We start from the raw sequence: 11,834 nt of genomic DNA on the forward strand, positions 1-11,834 counted from the left end.
TGGTATTTTGGCTATCTCTACCTCCCCTTTTTTTTTTCTCACGGAAAGGAATTATCAAATGACCATTCCCCATATAAATTCCGAGAGTGAATCAAAATCCCTATACATAACAGACTAATACAGTAGCATTTCCTAAAAAGCCCTCAAACATAACAGCAATAATTACACAATTTTAACAAATCCCATATCAAATCTTAAACACACAGTAATAGATGATCCAGGCAAGGTTTAACAGTCAGTCATCAACCATTCCCAAAGTCCCTCATATCAGTCCAAAGTACAGTCGATGCAGGGTCCAGTCCATGGTCTCATGTACAAACTGCTGCTTCAGGCTGTGAAGTGATAGGAGGCTCTCATTCCTTGCAGAGTGGGTGTGTGCTGTGGTGATAATCAAAGCTGATCAAAGCTGATCCAGGTTCCAGAAGCAAGCCAATATCTGTAATTTGACCAAAATCTAGAACAAAAACACAAATCTAGCAAATAAAGATTAGATCAGTCTCAGATAGACTCAGTTCACCAAACTGTTGCAAAATACGAGGAGGCCAAAATGGATTGGCCAGCAGTTTCCTATGTGACGAGAAGAGTTTGCTTTACAGGCCAAGCAAACGGCTGCAGTCTTACTTATCATGTAGAACTTTAAAGGAACAGAACACAAATATCCAGTAACAGAGAGATGACCAGATGAAATACTTAGTTGCCCAAGCATTTTGGATACATGATTACATATAACCAGACTGAAAATAGCAAAGCATGACATAATTGAATTGCATTAACAGCTTTTTTTGACTATTGCTCTTATCAGAGAGATCAGTTACAGAAGGAAAAATTCAAGAACATAACTATAATATAACATAAGCAGTTGAGTTTTAACTGCTTATCAATTGTCCCAGTAATTGTCAGAGGGTGGAGCTTTAAAACTCCCAAATAGCATTAACTAATTAACTCTAAGCCCAAAAACCTTTACCTCCAATAACAGATGTCATTAATCAAATGTCTGAGAAATCTTAAACAAAGAGTTACCATAACCTTACAGTAATAACAGAAAGAAATTTTGCCTCAGTAAGTTCACAACTTAGAACAATTATCATATCTAGGTAGATGTTACATGAGTGAACATTATACATACAAATCATTTTGCTTTTAAAATACCCAATACATAGAAAAATATCCCAAACTGCATATTGTCCATAACAGAAACATTCTCAAAGGACAAAGAAAAAGCTATTATGTTCAGAGGCCCTTTAAATAACCTCAGGATGACCCAATACAATCAATTTAAACTTATACAAAAGACCCAATTCCACATAAAAGAATTCAAGAAGGTTTTTAACATAGCAATTAAAACTTTTAGAAATACTCGGACCAAAGTATGGATCACATTTATGACCATATTCCTCAACCAAGAAAACTTTTATCTATCAAAAAAACAAATATTCAATCATTTAACCTAAAAGTAAGCATGTCCTTAAAAATCACAGTTTGCTGCACTGCCACAATCAGATAAGAAAAAAAGCGGCAGGAACATACTTAAGAGGGGTGAGGGGAGAAGAGGATTCCACATGGCCACCCTTCCCCCACTCCTGACCCCCTAGAAAAAAACTTCCCTCAGGTTCCCCACTCGATTTCCTACATGGGGATCCTTTTCAAGATTTAGCCCATCAGTTTCCCAACATCAGATTACTTCCCAAATCCACCTGTTTCCAACTTTCTCCTTCTCTCTAGCTACATACTTAAACAATCTCCTTAAAGAACTTTCCTTCCCAGATGCTCCTTTGGTAAAGTAGCAGAAGGCAGTGGGGGTGGGTGGCTCCCTCCCCCACCTCTTCACCTACTCCCAAAAGTCTTTCACCTTCCTAAAATCATGCAAACCTCTAATTTCCCCTACAAATCAGTCCTTCCTAAATCACCTGTAATCCTCTTTCCTTTTCCCTTCAAAAACCTGTAAGATTCACACTATAGTGAATAGCCCAAACTTCCACAAAACCCACACATGTCCAGCAGAGCTGGATTTAAAGTATAACTTACTTTAACAAATAACTCAATATATTTCAGACGGTAACAAACTGAATCAAACTAATACAGCTGTCTTTAAAAGTTTTTTTTTTCTTTTCCACCACATTTCTTCTAACAGCATCTTATTAGCATCTTATCTCCAGAGCTTTTTATTGCCCAGGCCAGGCTAAGTTTGAATTTTATTGCTCTTTACTCTAGTAGGCTTTTCCTTAAAAACAAATTTAAAATCACAAGCAAATTTTCCTTAATCATTGTTCTTAAAACTTAGCAAAGCTCTTAAATCAGCAAACAGACTAGGGGCTGTTTCCAAGACCTCAACCCCCAGAGAGAGGTTTGTTTCACCTTGAATTCCCTTTTCCCATTCCAGAATCCAAAGGGGCTTCTGTGAACTTCCAAGCCCATTTAGTGCTTTTCTCTGCCTTCACAGAGAATGCCTAGATATTCCATTCAAACTTCTTTCCTTTAAATGTTAGCACACTGCTCTTCTATATATATTTTAACTTTCTGAACTTTCAAATCCCTTTCAATCTGTTTTTTTTATTCATTTCCTTTTTTTTTTCCTTTTTTTTTCTTTTCTCTCCCTTTTTCTCACAGGCTGCTGCAGTCAGCCAGAGACAGAGAGAGAGAAAGATTTTTCAAACTTCTTGATATTTTCTAAGCCTGCAACACAGAGGCTGAATTCTTAACCCTTACTCCCCTTTCCCTGAGTGAATCCTTAAGATCTTTAACAAAGATCTGTTCCTTAGAAAGCTTATGGCCCATAACTGAAATGAGGTGGACGAAACTACTCACCAGAATTAGGGGTCCGGACGACTTCAGGGGTCCACCTGGTCGAGAGTCCGTTCCTCGAGTCCACGTTGGGCTCCACTTGTCCCGTCCAGCAGGACCTCATAATTCGTGGGGTGTCGAGGAAATGACTAAGACCTGCAAGAGAAACGGGTGAGAAGGAGGAGGGAGACTACATTGCAGTGGAAAAAAAGTCTCATTTATTGAAAAAAGGAGCTTAGTTATATATGGTTTGACTGCCTGTGTTTTCTGGGTGGGGGGTTGCAATGTAAAGAGAAGAATGTCAGAACACAGGTGTGGCTGACATCCTGGGGCATACTCGTTATCTAGTTCCAGGGCGGATATGGCCGATTTCCTGGGACACACTCGTTATCTTGTCTCAGGAATTTAGGACGTATTGTTTGTTCACAATAAGGTTTTAGCTAACCATATCAGAATTTACGCACAGGTAGTCATGTTCTTCTTGGCTCTTTGTTTCCTGTCTCCAACAGAGAAGCCACCCCAAATGTTCATATGAACTACCGTGTTTCCCTGATAATAAGATCTATCCCGAAAATAAGCCCTCCCCTTACTGTGGATTCCTCTAAAATAAGCCCTCCCCCAAAAATAAGCCCTATTGAGATTGCTGCTGTAGTGAAGGTAATTCCCTGCACTACACACTACATTACGATACCCTCTGTATGCACCGTTCCCTCCTTCCTCCCCCCCCCCACCCGGTGAAACGCATGCCTCGCTCCAAGCTGCATCCAATCAGAGCTGCAGCAGTGAGCGCATCATCCTGTTCTTCCCCAGTGATTTGCTTGCTGGCGCCATTGAGAGCAGTGCCACGGAGGAGAGCTGGGGCAGGACAACATAAAAACCCGGTATGTAAGCGGGAGTGAGGGGGCATGATAGAGGATAAAAGAAGAACTCAGGGGGCATGATGGAAGATAAAAGAAGAACTCAGGGGCATGATGGAGGATGAAAGAAGAACTCAGCCAGCACTCACCGCTCTAAAGAAATGAAGAACTTCCTTGCAGAGAGAAGAATAGATCAAGTAATGATTCCTGCAGGAATGACTGCCTATCTCCAGACCCTTGATATTGCAATAAACAAGACATTCAAGGGCCATTTGAGCATGGAAGTCAATGACTACATTGAAAATAGAATGGAAAGAAATCAGCGTGGAAACTTTGTGAAGCCCTATCTGCAAGAAGTTGTGACTTGGGTGAAGAAGTCATGGGATAAAATTACTGACAGCTGTGTCACCAAGGCACTATGAGCAGGTTACCTGGACAAGACATGTTCATTTAAAGAGAGCTATATTGCTGGACATGACAGATTGGGTCCACTTCTTCTGAAGGAAATAGAGGTGCAAGACATCCAGGATGGAATTCAGGGTATGGACACTTATGACGATGTTGTTGAAGAAGATGACATGATCATTATTGAATAAAGGTACTTTTTTTGGTTCACATTTACCTGTTTATTAAAATTGCTGTCAATGTTCATTAAAATAAGCCCTCCCCTGAAAATAAACCCTCTGGTGGTTTTCTGTCCAAAAAAAAAAAAAAGACAGTGTCTTATTATCGGGGAAACACGGTATTTGTATCCGATCTGTGGCAGGACATTCTACGCTCACATTGATCTGATCGGCCACAGTTGGACACACTATAACTAAATTCTAACTTAATAATATCATTTTGGTCCTCTTCGAGAACAAAAGACACCAACCAACCAACCAACCAAAATTAGTAACTTCATATCTAGCAAGTCGTTGACTAGAGAAAGCTTGAGTGTGAGGTCTAAAGTACAGGGGGCACTACACTACAAGAGGGGCCCCCAAAACCAAATCACATGCTTTTTCAACTAAAATGGAAGTAGCAGCTACCCTCACAGGCAAGAGAGAGCCCCTGTAGCCACCAATTTTTTTTCTGAATGGAGTAATAAGCTACAGGACAAAAAGAGGGTCTAAAAGATAGAGTGAGGATGCCAAAAACCATGGTTTTACATTTGTGAACAAAAAGAGAAAAAGGTTTACTATACCTATGACTCATGGTGCTGGATCTGATAAAATTGTTTTAAGGTCTTCAAGTACAGTCAAGTGGTTGGGTTCTAAAGTTCTGCAACGACAAGAGAACTGTTCGGTTCTGCAAACATATATTGTATCTAGGATATACTGCAACATATCCAACATATAAAGGACTGCTTGCCATCTGGGGGAGGGGGTGGAGGGAGGGGGGGGGAAAAATTGGAACAGAAACGAGTGTCAATATAAAGTAATTATTAAATAAAAATTTAAAAAAAAATAAATAAAGTTCTGCAACGGAGTCTCTAATTAGAAAAACTAGAAGCTTAGTGATCTAACCAAAAGATGAAATCCACTAGTGGGAGTATTCAGCTATCCCCCAAATAGCATACAATTGTTTCTTAGTTCTGGCCACTGTTGAAGAGACTATGATACAGATTGAGTGCCAACAAACAAAATGAAAGCAAGTATTCACCTTAAAAGAAGCAACTCTACTCTTGATTTAGAAAATTTATGATTTCTCAAATGAGGCTGAAGAAGATGATGAGGAAGAAAATGAGGCTGTCATCATGTCAACTCTTAACACCACGTACAGCTAGTAGATCATCAATGTGCCATATCTGAGATGAATCCCTTGAAAGAGATGGAAGCTAAATTCTGTTACAAAATTTGAGAAAACAGGGTGAGCTTTTCTACATATCCTTGAGGTTGATGGGTTCACATTCATTGTATGTTCTTCCAGGTGAAAGCAAAAAAGTATTGAGGGTCTGAGTGAGTATCCTGGAAATACTAAAAAAGGTGGAGCAAACATCTATCACAATAAATCAGGGAGTCTCCCAAGGGAAAAAAAAAAGATGGTTGCAGGTTTTGGAATTACTGAATGTCTGGAAATAAACATTAATAGCACATAAATCTTGCACAAAACAATAAATGTTTTCCATCAGAACTTAGCTATAATTTTTTAGTAGGGAGAAGAGAAGTGTTACAAAGGCAAACTCTCAGAGAGTCAATAATGAGTGAAGTAGCTACAATATCATCCCTTGACAAAAGATACTAAAGAATGCATGGCAAAGAATGTACCTTGTCTTGATAGTAACAGGAATGGCAGATTTTAACAATCCTACATCTAATGGTATATCAGAACTATAAACCAGACTGTCTGGGACATTCTGAACCAACATAAGAAATAAAGTGAGTTCTCAGTTAGTTTCAACACCAGAGATATAATAAAGGAGCAGAAAATAGTGGCTCTTAATTTACAAAGAAAATCATTATCTATCAGGTTAATTGGAGATTCAAGCATAAAGAGAGCTTCACTGAAAGAGAAGTGCTTTCCCAAGACCTCTACAACATCTAGAGATCCAATAGAAAAAAAAAATTAGAATCTGGAATTACTCATTAACATTGAATTAGAAGCTTCACTATCCAGCAAGCAATTATAAACTGTGTCACCCGCCCTAATGATGATAGAGAGTTCACTAATTTGGGAGGAGTAGAGACAAGAATAATAACAGCAAGAGTGTCAGGATCAGAGAAAATGAAAGGATTCTCATCAACATCAACTGTCGCCCTCACTTCCCTGAATGTTCATGGTGAAGACTCTGCGTGAGTTCTTCTAGAGCTTCCTCTATTCCTATTTTAATATTTTATATCTCATTTTCTTTTTCTAATTCCTGACTGTATGGTCTACATTATCATTTAAAAGCATAGATAGTTAGAAGATACAACTTGGAAAGGTAGTGAAGCTAACTGGCCAGGAGCCCAAAAACGAAAGGAATTTACAGGAGTTTGGGCAGGGGTTGAAGATTGGAAAATAGTTAAAGATGCCTGAGTGATGGCCAAGATTGGGAAAGAAATGGGGGTGTCTGAGCAGAAGCTGAAGTTTTGGAGGGATACCAGACAGGACTGGGCAGGAGACCAAACTTGAAAGGGAGCTAAGGTTGTCTAAGTTGTTGGCTGAGGTTTTTCTCTATCTTTAACTTTTCCTCCATAAATAGAGAGAGCAACACTTTTGAGTTCTATGACTTTTTCATGCCACCCATGACAATTTTTTAGAAAATATTCTCCTATTTCTGGCAGTGCTTGCCTTACAGAGTATGCATTAATAATTCAAGTATCTCTTAGATCAAGAGGATTTAACACAGCATAGTGCTTAGTACTTTTATGTGGTCTGTCATAAAAACAATCTAGTGTCTCATTTTCTTCTTGGCTAGTTTCTTGGAACTTTAGTTCTTGGAATATGCCAAGTATATCTCCATGATTAATGATCCCTATCCTGATGTAACCTGTTGTGATCAACTGAGATATTGGGTACCATTGAGAGTCTTGTAATGGTCAATTTGTAATATTCACAGGGCCAGCAGGGTATTCCTTCCTGATGGAGCTTGTCTATTTGCAGTCTTTATAATAGCAGTTCTTTTCCCTGGGAAGAGTAAATTTCCACTAAATTAATGATGTCTCCCTAGATTGAGTTATAATTTCTAAATGTGGCCTGAAATTGGGTTATGACAGCTTCAGAATACTCATCCACCATGTGGAGAGATCACAGGGACTAAAAGATTGATGATGTCTTATATTTAACAGAATACCTTGGCTAGCTAGATTAAATACAATTCTTTCCCAGAAAGGAAAAACACCTGTAGAAAATCACTGTTGTGCATGTTTTTTGTGTTCAAAAGAAATCAAATTTCCCCTTGAAACAGGAGGGGAGTAAGACAGAGAAGTAAAGGAAAAAGAAATGAAAGTCTGTTTAGCAGCAAGTCCAACAGTGTAAGATTAGAAACCACATTGATTGAGAAATAGGTACCAGGTAGGAGAGACTGAAGAGGAGTGGGAAGGAAAGGATATAAAGAAGAAATCATTTTAGGAGCAGGTGAACAGAAACCATTATTTTTTAAAGATTCTAAGCAAAAACAAAAGTTCATTTGATCAGAATAAGATTTTTCAATAACTAGCCTTAATGTTTTCAATTTGCAATTTTGAAAAGCGCTGAACTGGAGCCAAAACAAATTAGCAGCTGAATCTCTTTCAGATTTATTCCAGATTTTACATAACTTAATTTTTGCACTGTTTAGTCATTCTTTAGCCATCAGGAGAATCTTCTGTTTCTAAGTTATCAAAAATTTATCCAAGGGAGGACCCACCAGTATTTTACTTCTACTAAAATTCATAGTCCTATTTTGTTCACCCCTTAATTTTTTCTTGTTATTTCAATAGTATTCCAGACTATTATTTGCTAATCTTTAATTCATTGGATTTTTCCCTTTTAATTTTAGTGTATACTGTTGTTAAATAGAACCAACAATTTAATAAATATATGTATTTCTTAATGTGCAGTTTTGCCATTATTTGTTCATACTGGTGAATCTCTGTTGAATTGTTGCTAATTAGTTAGTTATTCCCTAAGAAATGAAAGCACTTCATCTTTCTCTCATATTCCTAGAAGGGAAGAAAGGAATATAGTACACAATTTTAATTCTAGTCTTGCTGAAATGTTCTGAAAATCCAGTAAGATGTTCTTTAGCAATTATAAAAATCTTTAACAGCTTACAAAAATCTGTTCTATTTAAACAATAATTAAGTACAGTTATATTAATCACAGAAGTAACACAAAGCATTTTCCAATTAAATTTAACTTCCATTCAGATTTCTCTCTTAAATAATTTCTCTTTTTGTATATAAGTAAGCATATATTATGATAAAACACATATTTTAGTTATTTCCTAATTTATACAAACTTCTTTTTTTCTGTGAACCAGAAAAAAGTTAACAATAAGCAAGTAATTTTAAAGTGCCAGATCTATTCAAAGCAGTTTGTTTTTTCCTCTGCTTTAAAATTTCACTTATACCATTTTCAATCTTACCTCTTTCTAATCAGTGAAATAATCTTGCTCTCTTATTTGTAAAATAATAAAACAGTCATTCTGAAAAAAAGGGGGAAGATTACAGGTCCACTATTATCCTCTATAAGTATAATCAAATCCTCCAGTGTCACAGCTACACAAGTCTGCTTACTCTGCTTATATAGATGAGGACATCCTAAATAGATTTCTGCTACCCCAAATTCAAAGTCAAAACATTATTATTTTTATTTATATTTCTAAATGAACACTTGGCACCATTCTTTTATCAATATAATCCATAACCCAAGGAAATACAGAATAAAAGAGCAAGTACAATATTTCTAATACAATAAATGTTAGGCATCATCTTTATCCATATTACAGAATGAAAAAAACTAAGGTAACTTGTTCTAAAAACATAAAGCTAATGAATTTCCTTATGTGTGCATTTTCTCAGCACTTTATCTTGCTATTTATTGTTATGTCTTGAATTGCTGTATATACAGAGTATAACTTAAAAATAAAATGGTAACTATGGAAATTCATATTTTTTAAAGTACATGCATTTGAATGAAGTTTTTCAGTTCAAGGATATTTGGTGCTGAGTGCCTGATGACAATGTGAACAAAATAGGGGAAAATGAATAATTTGATAGGGAAAAGGAAAGGAAATATAAAGTATTTATTAAATTCCTATGTGCCAGGCATGTTGGTAAGTACAAATATGATCTCACTTGATAAGATTTGTATTCTGATAAGATACTAATATCATCAAATTATAGTAATCAATATAATAATGCAATACTTAATAATTTGGGAAGATGTGAAGTGCTCAGTGTCTCTATTTGTTCATGTTCTAACAACCCTAGTGAGATTATGATCAGGGAAAATACTTGGAAACTAGTTATTAAACTCCTCGTTGAAGAAGAAAAGTTTGAAATAAAGTTCACAATCTTTCTGCCAATGAAAGAACTCTCTAAATATGTTGCCTAGTTCATTCATGTAGTTACAATGACTAGAGTGCTGATCACATTTCACAGGCTATTAGATAGAATAGTGGACAGAGCAGTTGGTCTGGCATCAGGAAAATCTTAATTCAAATATGGCCTCAGATGTGTTTACTAGCTTGTGACCCTTTTACATTTTCTACCTCACTTTCCTCATCTGTAAAAGGAGGGTAATAATAGCATTTATCCCACTCCAGGGTTGTTCTGAGGATGAAATAGTTGCAAAGCACCAAACATGATGTCTAGCATGCAGTAGATACTTAATAATTTTTTTCTTTCCTTCCTCATACATATGAGGGAAAAGTTGAGATTTGAAAGAATAAAGCAAACTAGATTCCAATCAGAGCAAAGACATGATTATGGGAGATTCCCTTCCTTTTCAGGAGAATTATCACCTCCAAATGTCAGGAACAGAACTTGTCACAGAGATATTATAGCTTTGGCATGTGCCACAACTGGAGAAAAGGAGACTATCAAATCATCTTTAAGGTTTCTTTTGATATGCAGCCTGAAACTTGAAAAGCCTCATGTTATGTGTTACAATAGTTGCAATGTTGCTTGAGAAACATTTTGGCATTTTAGAGAACCCACAATAGTCTTATACCAATGGTAGAGTACTCTGTGGCTTCATTCTCCCAAGCTTACAACATCTCCCATTCAATGTAGTAATTATTAGGCAGCTAAGTGATATGAGTCAGGAAATCAGGAAGACCTGAGTCGAAATCCAGCCACAGACTCTAGTTGCATGATCCTAGACTTATCACTTAACCACTCTCGACTGTAAAACAGAGATAATACTAGCACCTGCTTCCCAGGGTTGTTGTGAGGATAAAATGAGATCATATTTGTAACATGCTCGGTAAACCTTAAATTGTTTATCCTTCATTTTTGAAGAGGACCAATGACATGAAATGATGTCTTGACTTGTGTGTAAATTGGATTTAAATGGGGATAGTGTTCTCATGAAATTGTCAGCTTTGCTCTCTCATGGAAATCCAGTAACAAGACAAAAGTCAAAATTCCGTGATGACCCAGGATGCAATGAATGATCAAGCTTCAAGTGCCACACAGCATGGTAATTCAGCCACCTTTGTGGCCATTGGAACAAATTGTCCTCATCTACCCATTCCTACCAGGGGAAGTCATGACGTGTTTAATATAGACATCCTCTAATTCGCTGATGGATTTGATAATTTACGCTCAACCCAGTTTAGTTTGGTTTAGTCTAACTACTGAGATGTTTTTAACCAGAGTGTGACTACTGTACATTCTATAGCTTTTTGGAGCCATGGATAGCCCAATTCAATCAATGGAGGGAAAATAAATGTGCAAAGAATGGAATTAAAATATGGTCACAGGATGAAGTCACGTTTGGTAAAGCAACTAGTTCAGTATTTAATCTTATAGTATAACGCATCTATCTCCAGTAACCTAGTGGGTTACAACTTTGAAATTAAGCTGTCAAAATAAAAGAATGACTCCTGTATGGTTGAGTTGTATCTAGAAAAAAAAAAACTTTTTTTCATGACCAGTAGTTCCCAGTTCCCAGTTGCACACTTTAATCATAAAATACAGTGTTTTATAGATAGATAGATAGATAAACAGAAAATGAGAAAAGATCAGAAGGTATCACAAACTGGGCAATGTTGGCACAGCCATATTAAATTTGTGTGTGTTTCTGTATATATGTCTAATATGATATATAAAATGCACATAGCATATGATTTATATATAAATTAATATGTAACCATGTTAAATTATATGTATAACATGCAATTTCTACCCGTATTATATAGCATTGTAATTTAATGTGATTATGTGAATATATACACACATGAACACATTTAAAATTATGTGTAATAGATTTTCAATTTTATAAATAAGCTTCATTTTCTAGCCTTCCTTGTATATGCAAATGTTTGATTTCTAGTTTATGTTAGAAAATAAAAAATTCTAAAAGATTGTGTACAGTTGGAAAGATACAATCCATCAGGGGTAGCTATTTGGCACAGAGTGGATAGAGACTTGCAACATGCTATCATTGCATTTGCTATTGCCAGTGTCTCCTAATTCCCAGGGCGTCAGAGAAATCTCTGGTAAATATTAATGTCAATCTTACCTCTTCCTGAGGCCTTCAGAAATCCTCTGCCTGCTATCTCATATGGACGCAGTTTAAGCA

The 11,834-nt window shown here is 36.6% G+C and overlaps 1 long non-coding RNA gene across 1 annotated transcript; it reads right to left on the bottom strand.

Moving 5' to 3' along the window:
• Positions 1–859: 859 nt before the first annotated feature.
• LOC127543554 (uncharacterized) lies at positions 860–5,692 on the bottom strand. The gene is made up of 3 exons (XR_007949255.1): positions 5,283–5,692; positions 4,825–4,901; positions 860–2,937 (listed from the first exon to the last, which is right to left on the bottom strand). It is a non-coding gene; the product is annotated as an uncharacterized LOC127543554 (long non-coding RNA).
• Between the last annotated feature and the right edge of the window lie 6,142 nt (positions 5,693–11,834).

This window comes from Antechinus flavipes, chromosome 1, assembly GCF_016432865.1.
Source record: "Antechinus flavipes isolate AdamAnt ecotype Samford, QLD, Australia chromosome 1, AdamAnt_v2, whole genome shotgun sequence".
NCBI lineage: Eukaryota > Metazoa > Chordata > Mammalia > Dasyuromorphia > Dasyuridae > Antechinus > Antechinus flavipes.